Source organism: Aedes albopictus, chromosome 2 (assembly GCF_035046485.1).
Source record: "Aedes albopictus strain Foshan chromosome 2, AalbF5, whole genome shotgun sequence".
Classification (NCBI taxonomy): domain Eukaryota; kingdom Metazoa; phylum Arthropoda; class Insecta; order Diptera; family Culicidae; genus Aedes; species Aedes albopictus.
Window position 1 is genome coordinate 73958425 of NC_085137.1, and position 17196 is coordinate 73975620.

Genomic DNA, 17196 nt, shown 5'->3' on the forward strand with positions numbered 1-17196 from the left:
AATAAAGTAGAAAAGTTCCATAAGCAAATCAGAATCCATAATCCAAATCCATAAGCTCGAGCAGAATGTCAGACTTTCCACAAATAAATCAACATTTATCATAAATAACTACATTTTCCATATAGATTTTCCATAGTAAATTTAAATTTTCAAAGTGAAACTATCATAGTTTTGTGGTTCGGCAATTGGCCTTTTGTTTTTGCTTAGTGTGTAATTTCTTTCTTTTTTCTTTTTTAATTTTGAAAAGCATTTTTGATGTTTATGGAAAATTCAAATATTTTCAATGTTTTAATTGCAGTTGTTGATTTATTCTTGCACTTTTGATTTGTCTATGGAACTTCTATAGTTTACTATTGATCCTATTTTATATTAAATTTTTTGTATTTTTATGGATTTTTTTTAAAATTATTTATGTTTTTTTTCACATTTTATTTTTATTTTTTGCTCATTCAAATGTTAGAGTTGTGAACAAGTAAAATGAGTTTTGTGATTTTAATGAGATATATAGTGCAAATACACGAATGGATGCTTTCCCGGGTAGAGGAAAAAAGCTCTATAATGGCATATTTTGATTTTGAGATCAAAATGTGATGTTGGTTTGATTGACATAAGAGATAAAAGATCTAAAAATAATATCTGAAATTTACTCCTGGAACATCATCATCAGATCATATTTAGATCTTGTAAGATCTAACCAATGGCAGGAAGCTATTCGTTTGATCTTGAAATATCAAATTCTAATATTGTTCAGATGTTCCAGGAACATTTTTCAGATATTATTTCCAGATCTTTTATCTCTTATATCAATCAAACCAATATCACGTTTTGATCGTCAGTACTTTACCTCTATCCGGGTTGGCATACCTCCCAGATTTTATGAACAGCCAGACGCGCCAACTTGGTCAAATTATTTGGGGGGTAAAGCCTGGTTTTTCTGATTTTTTGTATGGGAAAATCGAAAAATCGTCAAATATGGTGGGGGGAACCATGCTTGCCCCCCCTCCCCCTAAGTTGGCGCCTGTGTGAACAGCGCTGATTCGTTGATCATATGTCTGGTTTTCATTCTGAAGGAATGAGAACTACGTGCTTAAATTGTGGAATATTTTTTCAGAAATTCCAACTTCTGGCTAAAAACATAGTGTAATTTCTGTAAAATTTTCCTTGTGATTTTTATTTATTTTTAATTTTGCTAGTAAAAGCAGAAACCTGGCAGTTACAAACGTTGTTACAAATCAGTATCGCTAAGTGACCCACCAAATGAAAGCTAAGAGTCTCCTCTATCATTTGGTGCTAAGAGGGAAATTTTCTATCGATCCCCCGATAGAACTATTTTTATTTTTTTTGTGATTTAAAGAACAAATTTCCGGGAAATACCCATTTTTTGGGTACTTTTCACCCAAAATTTGTATGGGAAAATGACCCCCTATAGAGCATTGCGCGCTCAGCACTAAATTAAAGAATAGATCATTAGCTTCCATTAGCTGGGTGACTTAGCGATACTGATTTTTTTCTAATGATATTTTTCTACCATTTACACCGTGACAAAGCTATTTTATAGTGAAAAATAAATAAGAACTGTAAAATTTGAGTACTCCATGGTACAAAACCTATAAGGAATTTGTGAAATTATGCCTAGTAGAGTGTTTCCAACTTTTTTTTAAGAATCTTTTTAATGAAAAATCTTGAAAGATTTTTAATAGAAATCATGTGGAATGCTTGGAAAACATTGTTATAGCAATTTTGGAAAAGTACAGATATTCAACAAAACATTTGGAGACAGGTAACCTAAAATAAACCAAAATATTTATACAGGATTTTCACAACAAATTTCTCTCATATCAAAAAATGAAGTAGTTTTTTTACATACTTTTACAAACATACTAGAGGAATTCAAATTAGAACAGAGTTGCCATCAGTACTTTTCAAAGAATTCAGATTGAAATTAAAAAAATACCGTTAGATTTCCTCCAGGGTTTTCACCACAGGATGTTCGAAAGGAGAACGAGACATAAACTGTTATGTACTACTTCTTCATATGTTATCCTTAATTTTTTAGAATGTATAATACCCCGATTAGTTTTTCCTCACTGAATGTTATTGTTTTTTTTACAAATTTTCTAATGAAATAAGAGATTATATTATGCAGGCAACTATCGAAGAAAACATTTTGTAAATTTCTACATGCATCAGACATTTGTTATATATCCAGGGTTGTTACGAGAAGCGTGGAAAAAAATCCGCGCCAAATCCGCGCGAGCCAAATTTGAATCCGCGCCAAATCCGCGCGATTGTGAAATTAAATTCGCGACAAATCCGCGAGAGTGTAGAAGTAAAGATTCATTTTTCTACATTACGTATATGTTAAACATAAAATTTGAACAATCTACAATAGTGTATAAAGAAAAGGCACTTTTAACTGAAATGAACTAATTGAGTGGGAGCTGAACTGTCGATTCGTAAATTAACGCAATTCATCTAAAATGTTCTAAGCTTTCTGCAATTTGAAGACGTTTTGTCACAACTTTATTTCATGTTTTTTTCAGCAATATTCCTTCAAGAATTTTTAGTAAAATCGCTGTAGCAATCTACAGTTCCCGTAACGTGGGCAGATCACCTTAGAACGGTGCGTTACGGTGTAAGATCTACCACATTGCGTCAAATTTTAATCTCGCTGTTTTGTTGCCTAAAGTGGTAGCATTCCAGATTAAAATTTGATGTATTTTTTGTAATGTTTATGTTTTGTTTTTAATTGCTAATAAACCTTTTTTTAGGGGAATACAGGTAATTTTATTGCATAATAATCATAATAATACCTTTTTTGAAAAATAGTAACTGTAACGAGCGTATCACTTATGTCATATTCAATATTTATTGCTTAATCCTTTATTCTCTTTTCAGTGAATCTTACCAACCATTCCAGGCGCACTAATCAATCTCTTTTAGCAAATCATCGTACACATCACCATATTAATATATACGAACATATTTAAATATTTATATCATTATCTGGAAGCGTTTGGTACGGGAGGTCCACGCTTCCATCTTTCCCCTCGATTTCAAGGTGTAGAATGTTTTCAAATATTGACTATGTTGAAATCGTTCTATCCCTTGAAATCTTCTCTGCGGTACATGCTGCGCAGTTGGCCTGGCCGTTAGACAAGAAAAATGATAGACTTAAAAGTCTTCATTTTCCAGGATGCATTCAAGTAATGGCTGCGTTAGTGTGAGATTAGATTAGATTAGATTAGAAATCGCTGTAGCAATCTACAGAGTGTTTTTGGAAAAATCTGCCAGAGCCCGTCTGTCAGGAGTATATACCAAAAGATGTTTGAAGAAATTTCTGAAACGGAAAGATTTTCTGAAGTTTTTATATACAGTATTTGATACAATTTTTCAAGGAATTCTAAAAATAATGATCATGTATTTGAGTAGCACATTATGAGGGTAATTCTTAGAAATTTGAAAAAAATAGTAATGTCTGGAGAATCCCAGTGAGACACTATAGAAAGAAACTTAAACTTTAGATAAGTATTATCCAGGGAGAATACCTTAGGCTCGTCAACGAATTATGTAGAATGTTAGGGGGCGGGGGTGGACGGGTCAAGCTTCATACTAATTCCGAAAATTTTGTATGGACAAAGTCTGAAATGCTCAAAAATGAGTCTACGTAGTTTGTGGACAGCGTGTTGAGGTAATATTGAAGAAATTCCAAGAGGAACACATGGGGAGATGCCTGTACAAACAGATAATACCTTCCTCCGCAGTTAAAATACTAAAAAATCCCTACAGCAATTATTGGAGGAAACTCTGGGAAAATTCCTGAAAGACAATGTTGCATTTTATTTTAAAGGTTTTCTTGCTGGTTTAAAATTCCTTCAGGATTTTTTTCTAGAATTTCTCCAGGTACTTGTCCAGTTATTTATCCATGAATTCCTCAGGGCTTTTCTCCAAGGTTTTCACCATTATTTCTCATAGGGATTAATATCATTTTTTTATATAAATTTATTTCATAATGCCTCGACAGTTTTTCTATAATAGGCTCCTAAAAGCCTATCTCAATTTCTGCATAATTCGATCAAGCATTGATTAAAACGACATGTTTACTCATTTTTTAAGTTTTCCTATTAGGTAAAGCCCATAAAATATATTTTCAAAAATTTTAATAATTTTTGCAACACTCCTTGTTTAGCACTCATTTTTGGGTAAATTTTGTTTACCGTGTATGTCAAACAGGAACATTTGTTGTCAAAAGTGAGCCAATGTGGTGTCTTTTGCAACCCGCCGTTTCACTTTCGTTACGTCAAGGTTGACCTCGAATGTCAAACAAGACTTGCTCATCATTATTTTATTTTCGAGTTTATTAACTATTCTGTTATTGTTGAAGTTCGGAAAAATTACCATTGAGATCAGAAAACCAAGCTCTTTCGTGTTATGCACCAAAAGCGGGAAAATATTTTTCATTTTAGGACCCTATTATCTAAGGATTTATACTGAATTCCTGGGAAATATTTGTAATGAAATTCCTAGAATAATTTTTTTTAAAACTTTTTGAAAAACTTGTATTCAAAAGATCAAAAAATCAATCGATCCATGCACGTAGCGAATTTGTCCCCTCTGTTCCAATGCCGTGCACGCTGTATAACAACAGTACAGCCAGCGTGCACGACTTTGGAACTAAAAATTGTTATAGTTGAGTCAGAAACTCTTTCGATAATTTTCTTTTCCTTCCGATATTTTTACAGAAATTTTTTACAGACAAAAAAACAAGCATTACGAAACAAATCACTCGAGATTTTTATAGATAAAAGCATTAACCCAAAAAAAGAAAGATTTTAAGAACAATATCAGAAAAGATCCTTAGACGAATTCCGGGGATACACACTGAAGAAGACTATTGATGATTACTTGGATTTTGTTATAGAATTTCTAAGAATATTAGGAGTAGAGCTCGAAGTTTAGTTCATCCCTCTAAATCCAATAGATAATATGTTATGTCGGATGATCATTTATAAAGTTGAAAGAGTGCTAGCATGTTTTACTTATACACCTACATATGTTGTAAAAATTAATTATGTAAAATAAAGTTTATTGCTACGACAATAAACTACATAGATGTAATTTAACAAACCTGGTTTAGTTAAGAGCTTTCTAGATCAATTTCGTGTTGAATTATTACTGAAACTTATTGCTTAAAATCCAAAGGCTCTAGGATTCATATCAACGGGAATAAAAGCTATTTCAAGCACTAAAATGGCTTAACTCTCAGTATGTTCATATACAAGATTCACAGAACAAAGCTCGTCGTAGGGTTTCGTCAAGCGGTGGATGTTAGATCAAAAGAAGGCAATCTCACACAAAACCTATTATACAAATCAGAGTAAAATCATGTACAAAATTTGCATGACGGAACAGCAAAATCAATTCCGCGCCAAATCCGCGCGAGGGCCGAATTCCAGGAGCAAATCCGCGCCAAATCCGCGAAAATCGCGAAATCCGCGAAATTCGCGAAATCCGCGCTGTTGTAACAACCCTGCATGTTGTGTGTGAATGCTCCGAATACGGTACTGCCAGATCCGATTTATGTGCATCCCTCAGGGCCCGAGGGAAACCAGAAAAGGAAGACATTAGAGATGTGTTGGACAAACTCGATCTTGAAGTACATGAAGCTTGTGTATGACTTTTTGAAACAAACTGAAGTTTTCGTCTGATACCCCAGTCTTGCTGTTCCACTTGTCCACCTCGTGTCCCTTCGAAAATCGTTTGTTTGTATCGCTACAGGTTGTCGTTTCTCCACTCTACGTTCTACCAGCAGTAATACACCATACCACGCTGCCAAGTGTCAACGAAAGCCCCCATCATCCTATCCCTTCCTCGAATATTATAATTATATTATTATTTTACGGTTCCCCAAATCTAACATAGTCAATAAGATCGAAGTCTGAAGTTGTAAAAAAGTTTCATATGAGTTCGGCTCCGTTATGCCTATTGGCGCATGAGCCTTAAATAAACGTTTAAGTAAATAGGGTCGTTTATGATCCACATGAACCAACTTTTGGTCATGTCAGCCCCCTCTGTCTCTCTCTCTCACTCTCTCTCTCTCTCTAGTAGGCTTTCGTTCATAATACAAAAAATTCAAAATTTGTGAGGAGCGTAGACCATGACCAAAACCGCTCCGCCCCTCCTGGAGGAGTCCCTGAAGGCATCCTTGGGAAGTAAAAGCACATATTTTCATTTTCCATATTGGGACTTAAAAATATAAAACTAGAGAAAATCCTGTTACGTCAAAAAATATTAGGAAAAATTTCTGAAAAACTATCAAAGTTACCCCGTTTTTACGGTATTTTTTTTCCTTGTACAAAACCAGGAGTAGACAAGATCAGGGGATAATAAATTGAGACACCACTTTACAAGAGTAGTTAAGTTCTTATTGTTTTCCATCGCTTGTGGAATAGTGAAAACTGGTACACCTTCCCTACTATGTTTTTATGCAACTATGCTGTACTCATATGGAGTAGTTAAGATAGATGCACTTCAAAATTATAGGTTCACACTTTGACCAAACCATTTCCTGTCCCAATTACCTCAGATGAACGCCTAAAGAAAACCTACATAAACGACAGGATGTCCCGTAGCTTTCAACGTCAAACTCGATTTGTTCCAACTTGTATCCCGAACAGCTGTCTGCACCAACCAACAACGATGGTCGGAAATTCTTGTCGGATGAACTCACCGCACACTTCGCGCTTCTTCCACTAACGCTCTTCTAATCTTCTTCACCGATCCGCGAAGCTGCGAACAGCTGCACAACAACGCCGTTCAAACGTTCTTTGCGCAAGATGCAAATTTTCGATGCTCACTTGAATCTTTCACCTCCGGATGCTCGCTCGGAGTTCGCGCACTCGTATAAACACGCTTTGCTGTTTTGCTTTTCCGCTGCTGCTAAATTGGTCTCCAAGGGGGTTTCTTAGCTGTGCCACCGGATCTGTGGGGTCAAAGAAACAGACCGCGAAACCAAACAACCAACTAAGGGCCGGAGGAAAGAAAAGTGCTTGAACTATCCCCGGTGTGTTGATGCAATCGCACTCTTGAATCGTCTCATTGAAAGTGTAACTCGCAAGACATACGATTGTCGACGTGCGACGATTTTCTTTATTCCAGATCTTCTCCAAGTTTTCGACACTCTTCCACCGCACCGGTGTGCGATTACGTGTTCCCTCTCTTCACAAGACTTTAGACGCGCGCGCGATTTGTTTTTTTTTTTCGTTTCGGTTCTGCTGTTATTCTTTTTGAAACTTTTTGCGCTCAACCATCCACCAGAAAATATCCGTGTGGTCTGTATGGGCTGCCCGCCAACGCGAAACTGACTCGCGAAGAAAACATTAAACTTGCAAGCCGTAGCCAGTCAGTCAGACCCCGAAAAGCCCGATCATCGACGACGCGGCGGACGAGCTTACTCCAAGCCAAGCCGCCCAAGTCAGCAAAAACCAACAAACCGCGCGACACGCGAGGAGGAGTTGGCGAGTGGGTTGTTGCTGTTGCTCCTCTCTCGCGTGCGCGCACGTCGCGATCAAAACTTCTCAGTCGGAATCGCAAAACTGAGGGTATGCATTAACCGAATCGTATGATTTCTACAATCTTGTTCTAATAAGCCAAAAATTAAATGATTAAATTGTACTTATTTCTAATAATTAAGTGATATTTCAACATCATTCATTCGTTCATTTATTCGATTGATTTTTTTTTCTATTCATTCTCTACTCGTTCTCTATCCATTATTCATTCTGTTTATAATTCTCTATTCATTTTTCATACATTCTATAATTATTTTCTATGTATTCATTTTCTATAAATTCTCTATTTATTCTCTATTCATTCTCTATTTATTCTCTATTCATTCTCTGTTCCTTATCTATTCATTCTTTATTCATTGTCTATTCATTGTTTATTCATTCTCTATTCATTCTCTATTCTCTATTCATTCTCTATTTATTCTGTATTCATTCTCTATTCATTCTCTATTTATTCTCTATTCATTCTCTATTCATTCTCTATTCATCCTCCATTCATTCTGTTTATAATTCTCTATTCATTCTTTATACATTCTATAATCATTTTCTATTCATTTTCTATTAATTCTCTTTTCATTCTCTAATCATTCTCTATTTATTCTCTATTCATTCTGTGTTCATTCTCTATTTATTCTCTATTCATTGTCTATTCATTGTATATTCATTGTCTATTCATTCTCTATTCATTCTCTATTCATTATCTATGCATTCTCTATTCATTCTCTATTCATTCTCTATTCATTCTCTATTCATTCTCTATTCATTCTCTATTCATTCTCTATTCATTCTCTATTTATTCTCTATTCATTCTCTATTCATTCTCTATTCATTCTCTACTCATTCTCTATTCATACTCCATTCATTCTCAATTTATTCTCTATTCATACTCTGTTCAATCTCTATTTATTCTCTATTCGTTCTCCTTTAATTCTCTATTCATTGTCTATTCATTGTCTATTCATTCTCTATTCATTCTCTATTCAATCTCTATTCATTCTATATTCATTCTCTATTCATTCTCTATTCATTCTCTATTCATTCTCTATTCAATCTCTATTCATTCTCTATTCATTCTCTATTGATTCTCTATTCATTCTCTATTCATTCTCTATTCATTCTCTATTCATTCTCTATTCATTCTCTTTTTATTCTCTATTCATCCTCCATTCATTCTCAATTTATTCTCTATTCATACTCTGTTCAATCTCTATTTATTCTCTATTCGTTCTCTATTAATTCTCTATTCATTGTCTATTCATTGTCTATTCATTCTCTATCCATTCTCTATTCAATCTCTATTCATTCTCTATTCATTCTCTATTCATTCTCTATTCGTTCTTTATTCATTCTCTATTCATTCTCTATTCATTCACTATTCATTCTCTATTCATTCTCTATTCATCCTCTATTCATTCTCTATTCATTCTCTATTCATTCCCTATTTATTCTCTATTCATTCTGTATTCATTCTCTATTCATTCTCTATTCATTCTCTATTCATTCTCTATTCATTCTCTTTTCATTCTCTATTCATTCTCTATTCATTCTCTATTCATTCACTATTCATTCACTATTCATTCTCTATTCAGTCTCTATTCAGTCTCCATTCATTCTCTATTCATTCTCTATTCATTCTCTATTCATTCTCTATTCATTCTCTATTCATTCTCTATTCATTCTCTATTCATTCTCTATTCATTCTCTATTCATTCTCTATTCATTCTCTATTCATTCTCTATTCATTCTCTATGCATTCTCTATTCATTCTCCATTCATTCTCTATTCATTCCCTATTCATTCTCTATTCATTCTCTATTCATTCTCTATTCATTCCCTATTCATTCTTTAATCATTCTCTATTCATTCTCTTTTTATTCTCTATTCATTCTCTATTCATTCACTATTCATTCTCTATTCATTCTTTATTGATTCTCTATTGATTTTCTATTCATTCTCTACTCATTCTCTAATCATTCTCTATTCATTCTCTATTCCTTTTAAATTCGTTCTCTATTCATTCTCCATGCCTTCTCTATTTGTTCTCTATTCATTCTCTATTTATCCTTTATTCTTTTTAATCACTATACATTTATTCATTATCTATTCATTCATTATCCTTTTTATATCCTGTGGTGTCCGAACTCTCTTTTTCGGCTGATCCGCCATCAGCCGATTTTTTTTCCACTGCTTTTACCGCAAGCCAACACGGACGTCCGTCCGTCACAACAACGTTCACTAAACTGAAGTTCATCTAAATTTCCATCCAGCACATGCTTACGCATGATTGACGTTTCTGTTACATCCCGCACGCAAGGTGTCAAGTAAGCGTTAGCGTTTCGAGAGCACGTTCACAAGCATTCATTCGTGCACGCTAAAATAGTGATAATCGCACACGGTATGATAAGACTTTCAAATTGTCCAATCTCTCAAAATATACAACTCATAAGCTGACACCTCTGGCTACTACATCCGCCTTCTTCTCCACTCTTGTCCTGAATAAAAAAATATCCTCATCATCATCACATCGTCTGTTTGTCTGTGGTCATCATCACATCGTCTGTTTGTCTGTGATCATCATCACATCATCTGTTTGTCTGTGATCATCATCACATCGTCTATTTGTCTGTGATCATCATCACATCATCTGTTTGTCCATGATCATCGTCATCATCTGTTTGTAGGTGATTATCATCACGTGATCATTATCACATCGTATGTTTTTGATCATCATCACATCATCTGTTTGTCTGTGATCATCATCACATCGTCTGTTTGTCTGTGATCATCATCACATCATTTGTTTGTTTGTGATCATTATCACATCGTCTGTTTGTCTGTGATCATCATCACGTCGTCTGTTTGTCTGTGATCATCATCACATTGTCTGTTTGTCTGTGATTATCGTCATCATCTGTTTGTCTGTGATCATCGTCATCGTCTGTTTGTCTGTGACCATCATCACATCGTCTGTTTGTCTGTGATGATCATCACATCGTCTGTTTGTCTGTGATCATCATCACATTGTCTGTTTGTCTGTGATCATCATCACATTGTCTGTTTGTCTGTGATCATCATCACATCTCCTGTTTGTTTGTGATCATCATCACATCATCTGTTTGTCTGTGACCATCATCACATCGTCTGTTTGTCTGTGATGATCATCACATCGTCTGTTTGTCTGTGATCATCATCACATTGTCTGTTTGTCTGTGATCATCATCACATTGTCTGTTTGTCTGTGATCACCATCACATCATCTGTTTGTCTGTGATCATCATCACATCGTCTGTTTGTCTGTGATCATCATCACATCGTCTGTTTGTCTGTGATCATCATCACATCGTCTGTTTGTCTGTGATCATCATCACCTTGTCTGTTTGTCTGTGATCACCATCACATCATCTGTTTGTCTGTGATCATCATCACATCGTCTGTTTGTCTGTGATCATCATCACATCGTCTGTTTGTCTGTGATCATCATCACATTGTCTGTTTGTCTGTGATCATCATCACATCATCCGTTTGTCTGTGATCATCATCACATTATCTGTTTGTCTGTGATCTTACATCCCGGTCTACTCCATTGCCGTTTTGGCAGGAAGTCTTACGGGGGAATCTGTTATTCCACGTTCCGGCCTACTCTGCTGCTGTTCAGGCAGGGAGTCTTACCGGGGGATTCGTTTTCAACTTCCGGCCTACTCCACTACTTTTCAGGCAGGGAGTCTTACCGGAGGATCCGTTTTTCACCTTCCGGCCTACTCCACTGCTTTTCAGGCGGGAGTCTTACCGGGGGATCCTTTTTTTTTCTTCCGGCCTACTCTGCTGCTGCTGAGGCAGGGAGTCTTTCCGGGGGATCCTTTTTTTTTTTTTCTTCCGGCCTACTCTGCTGTTGTTCAGGCAGGGAGTCTTACCGGGGGATCCGTTTTTCTCCTTCCGGCCTACTCCACTGATTTTCAGGCAGGAAGTCTTACCGGAGGATCCGTTTTTCACCATCCGGCCTACTCCACTGCTTTTCAGGCAGGGAGTCTTACCGGGGAATTTTCCGATCTAATTTCATTTACTCTTCCTAATCACAATGATCCAAACCAACTTAAATATTCCGTTACAGCCTTCCCGTGAGAGCGCAATGTTTCCACACCAGCTGCGCCATTGTGGTGTCCGAACTCTCTTTTTCGGCTGATCCGCCATCAGCCGATTTTTTTTCCACTGCTTTTACCGCAAGCCAACACGGACGTCCGTCCGTCACAACAACGTTCACTAAACTGAAGTTCATCTAAATTTCCATCCAGCACATGCTTACGCATGATTGACGTTTCTGTTACATCCCGCACGCAAGGTGTCAAGTAAGCGTTAGCGTTTCGAGAGCACGTTCACAAGCATTCATTCGTGCACGCTAAAATAGTGATAATCGCACACGGTATGATAAGACTTTCAAATTGTCCAATCTCTCAAAATATACAACTCATAAGCTGACACCTCTGGCTACTACATCCGCCTTCTTCTCCACTCTTGTCCTGAATAAAGTCCCGGCGGCTTCGGGTGAAGGTTCGTTGGAGTTCGGACGGAGCAGATGAAGTGGACATCCGGAGGGTTCCGGGTGCTACGATGGAGTTTCCAGAAAATGATGAGCGAGTGAGTGAGCGTAGGTAAATGTGAATGTTAGAGAAATTGTGACGATGCAGGGCATATTAGGGAAGAGGACGCTAAAATACATGAACGACGTTTTTCGAGCAACCGATTTTTTCTGCTTTTACTTTTCCTGTGAGAAATATTTATCGGTCGTTGCTGTTTTCCCCGATCAAAGATAGCCAAAAACTGAAAATAGTTTTTTTTTCATTTTCGCTATCCAACTTTATCGCCCGTAAAGTTATTGCGATAAATTATCAGAAGGCAAATAACAAAAATTTGCCGCTAACGGGATTCGAACCTAGACCCTCCACAAAAATGTTCACGAGCGCGCACCATAACCACACGACCACACAAGCTGCTCGAGAGGGGATTGATTGATTGATTTATCTTTATTTGAGAGACTTTCAGCCCTTGGCTGGTTCGTCTCTCTCGAGAGGGGACAGAAATTTTATACATAAAAGCTACAGCCGGTGACGACGGTGTGGTGTCCGAACTCTCTTTTTCGGCTGATCCGCCATCAGCCGATTTTTTTTTCCACTGCTTTTACCGCAAGCCAACACGGACGTCCGTCCGTCACAACAACGTTCACTAAACTGAAGTTCATCTAAATTTCCATCCAGCACATGCTTACGCATGATTGACGTTTCTGTTACATCCCGCACGCAAGGTGTCAAGTAAGCGTTAGCGTTTCGAGAGCACGTTCACAAGCATTCATTCGTGCACGCTAAAATAGTGATAATCGCACACGGTATGATAAGACTTTCAAATTGTCCAATCTCTCAAAATATACAACTCATAAGCTGACACCTCTGGCTACTACATATCCATTCTCTATTCATTATCTATTGATTTGTTTTTTTTTCTGTTCATCCTCTATTAATTCTTAATTTATTGTTTTTATTCACTATTCGTTTTTTTGTTTACAGCATCCGCTCAATAACTGACCACTCTTTAACTGGACTGCTTTTTAACTGGGCGCTCGATAACTGGGGCAAAATCGAGTTAAAAAGCAGTTATCTGTCAAAAATAAGCGAAATATAACCTCACATTTTACAAATCGGTAAACAAAACAAAATATAACAATAGACTCCGGCTCCGGAAGCTCAGTCCAGTTATCGAGCGGCACTCGCTTACTGGACTGTCGACAAAGCCCAGTTATCGAGCGAAAGCTGTATTATTAATCTATTCTCTATTCATTTTCTATTTATTTTCCATTCTCTTTTTAGTATTTTTTTTATTTCTATTTATTCAGTATTTATTCTCTATTCTTTCTCTATTAATTCTCTATGCATTCTTTATTGTCTAGTGTAAGTTATGTTCAGTCTGTACAGCCTCTGGTTGAAGACGAAGTGTAGTGCTTTTTTATTTATTATCTATTGATAGGCCTTTGTATGAGTTCATTTGTTGTTTAACCGGTTCCGAGTTTACAGAAAATGAACTCGTTTATATGACAACCACGTTAACACGGCTCCGCTCGGAAGTCAAACGAGTGAGGTCATGCATTGCTGCATGAATTATCTATTCATTCTCTATTGTTCCTTTATTCAATCTCTATTCTCTTTTATTTTTATTCTCTATTCATACTCCATTCATTTACTTTTTACTATTTTTTCATACCTTATTTATTCTCTATTCACTCTCTATTCGCTATTTATTCATTCACTAGTTATTCTCCATTCATATTCCATTCATTTTCCTTTCATACTTTATTAATTTTCCATTCATATCTTTTCATGCTGGAATGGAATATTCTCTTCATTCTATTAATTCTATCCTTTTATTTTATTACTTTTTTATATTCTTTCCGTTTGTTTCATTACATTCATTAGTAATATTATATTTTCAATATTATCATTTTAGTCCATTATTTCCTTCTTTTCGTTTCTTGAGTTCAACTCGTTTCATTCCATTTCATTCAATTCCTTCCATTCAATCCTGTCCTTTTCATTCACTTCATTCCACTCACTCCTTAACCCTTCAGCGCGCGCGCTGTTGTAAAAAGTACCACACTTCCAAAAAACCTCGCTTTTCGTATGCAGCGTGAGCGCGGTACAGTTTCGGTTGCTTGATGGCGCACGTCCTGCAAGGTTAATGTGTATTTTAACTTAAAGCTAATTCTACACTTCATCATTCTCTCCATTTAGTTTATTATATCCCTTACGCTCTTCCATTCCATTACATTCTCTGCATTCAATACTATATACTCCATTCCATTTCATTCCATTTCATTCTATTCCATTCATTCTATTTTTTCCATTCTTTCCATTCTTTCCATTCTTTCCATTTTATCCATTCTTTCCATTCTTTCCATTCTTTCCATTGTTTCCATTGATTCCATTGTTTCCATTGTTTCCATTCTTTCCATTGTTTTCATTGTTTCCATTGTTTCCATTCTTTCCATCCTTTCCATTCTTTCCATTCTTTCCATTCTTTCCATTTTATCCATTCTTTCCATTCTTTCCATTCTTTCCATTCTTTCCATTCTTTCCATTCTTTCCATTCTTTCCATTCTTTCCATTCTCTCCATTCTTTCCATTCCTTCCATTCTTTCCATTCTTTCCATTCTTTCCATTCTTTCCATTCTTTCCATTCTTTCCATTTTTTCCATTCTTTCCATTCTTTCCATTCTTTCCATTATTTTCATTCTTTTCATTCTTTCCATTATTTTTATTCTTTCCATTCTTTCCATTCTTTCCATTCTTTCCATTCTTTCCATTCTTTCCATTCTTTCCATTCTTTCCATTCTTTCCATTCTTTCCATTCTTTCCATTCTTTCCATTCTTTCCATTCTTTCCATTCTTTCTATTCTTTCCATTCTTTCCATTGTTTTCATTCTTTCCATTCTTTCCATTCTGTCCGTTCATTCCATTCTTTCTATTCCTTCCATTACTTCCATTCCTTCCATTCTTTCCATACTTTCCATACTTTCCATTCTTTCCATTCTTTCCATTCTTTCCATTCTTTCCATACTTTCCATTCTTTCCATTCTTTCCATTCTTTCCATTCTTTCCATTCTTTCCATTCTTTCCATTCTTTCCATTCTTTCCATTCTTTTCATTCTTTCCATTATTTCTATTCTTTCCATTCTTTCAATTCTTTCCATTCTTTTCATTCTTTCCATTCTTTCCATTCTTTCCAATTTCCCATTCTTTCCATTCTTTCCATTCTTTCCATTCTTTCCATTCATTCCATTCTTTCCATTCTTTCCATTCTTTCCATTCTTTCCATTCTTTCCATTCTTTCCATTCTTTCCATTCTTTCCATTCTTTCCATTCTTTCCATTCTTTCCATTCTTTCCATTCTTTCCATTCTTTCCATTCTTTCCATTCTTTCCATTCTTTCCATTCTTTCCATTCTTTCCATTCTTTCCATTCTTTCCATTCTTTCCATTCTTTCCATTCTTTCCATTCTTTCCATTCTTTCCATTCTTTCCATTCTTTCCATTCTTTCCATTCTTTCCATTCTTTTCATTCTTTCCATTCTTTCCATTCTTTTCATTCCTTCCATTCCTTCCATTCCTTTCATTCTTTCCATTCTTTCCATTCTTTCCATTCTTTCCATTCATTCCATTCTTTCCATTCTTTCAATTCCTTCCATTCCTTCCATTCCTTCCATTTTTTCCATTCTTTCCATTCTTTCCATTCTTTCCATTCTTTCCATTCTTTCCATTTCTTCCATTTTTTCCATTCTTTCCATTCTTTCCATTCTTTCGATTCCTTCCATTCTTTCCATTCTTTCCATTCTTTCCATTCTTTCCATTCTTTACATTCTCTCCATTCTATCCATTTTTTCCATTTTTTCCATTCTTTCCATTCTTTCCATTTTTTTTGTATATAGAGACTTTAACCTGAAGGTCTTTCCATTCTTTTCATTCTGTCCATTCTTTCCATTCTTTCCATTCTTTCCATTCTTTCCATTCTTTCCATTCTTTCCATTCTTTCCATTCTTTCCATTCTTTCCATTCTTTCCATTCTTTCCATTCTTTCCATTCTTTCCATTCTTTCCATTCTTTCCATTCTTTCCATTCTTTCCATTCTTTCCATTCTTTCCATTCTTTCCATTCTTTCCATTCTTTCCATTATTTCCATTCTTTCCATTCTCTTCATTCTTTCCATTCATACAATTCTTTCTATTCTTTCCATTCCATAGATCTTCGTATAAAAAAAAATCTTAATTTGACAGATCCTTCATCCTCATTCACGCTAGGTGAACCAGTTCCTGTAGGATATTTTATCGTATTTCTTCCATTCCAATTAATTCACTCAATTCTATTTCACTCAATCCATTCCATCCATTCTATTCTATCCACTCCATTCATTCATTTCATTCCATTCACTTATTCCATGCATTTCATTCAATTCAGTCAATTTTATTCATTCCATTTATTATATTCATTTAGTTAATTACATTTATTCCATTCGTTTCACTCATTCCAAAATACATTCAAATTAAATCCTGTTTTTTTTTTCTTCCAAAAAACCTTCTATTGCAAAAGTCGTCCAAGAGTCTGTATAAACTTCCCCAGGATGAAGCGCAAAATGTTTGCCTGAATGTACCTCAAATATAGCTGTATCGCATACCCTTACCTATCGTCGAGTGAAATGAGAAGAAAAAAACACGCGTGGTTCGCGAAATTGCAACTTGCATCGTCGTTGCCGCCGTCGCGCCGTCATTGTTGGCTACAGCAGAGCAACCGAACCGAGCTTTGAACGAGAGACTTTCAATCCATGGGGTTCGTCGCTTTGCTTCGCATCGAGGTCTCTCACCGGGTACTCACGCGGCGCAGCGTTGCGGTCGGTGTGGCGATAGCGTGGAGTTGCATTTCGAGTGGGCTTTGCTGCTACAGCTTTCTGCATTTGAGCAAGGGTTGTAGTCGCTGCTTTTCAACAAAGGTGCAGCAGCCATCAACAAACAGCCAGCGTCAGAGCAGCGTTCTGCGGGCTGGCTGTGTAAAGTGATTTAGCCGGTTTTTACTGGCATGACCAAATAAGTACTTCTT

The 17196-nt window shown here is 36.1% G+C and overlaps 1 protein-coding gene across 5 annotated transcripts in view; it reads right to left on the minus strand.

Moving 5' to 3' along the window:
* The window catches only part of LOC109427584 (serine-rich adhesin for platelets), a 539771-nt gene that overhangs the window by 361261 nt on the left and 161314 nt on the right, over positions 1 to 17196 (minus strand). Inside the window, exon 1 of one of the 5 annotated variants that reach the window (XR_002134229.4) lies at positions 6610 to 7367. The exons of the other annotated variants lie outside the window; for them this stretch is intronic. The gene's annotated coding sequence lies outside the window, so the exon portion shown is untranslated. Of the gene's footprint in view, positions 1 to 6609; positions 7368 to 17196 lie in introns of those variants that run through there. 5 annotated transcript variants of the gene reach the window in all.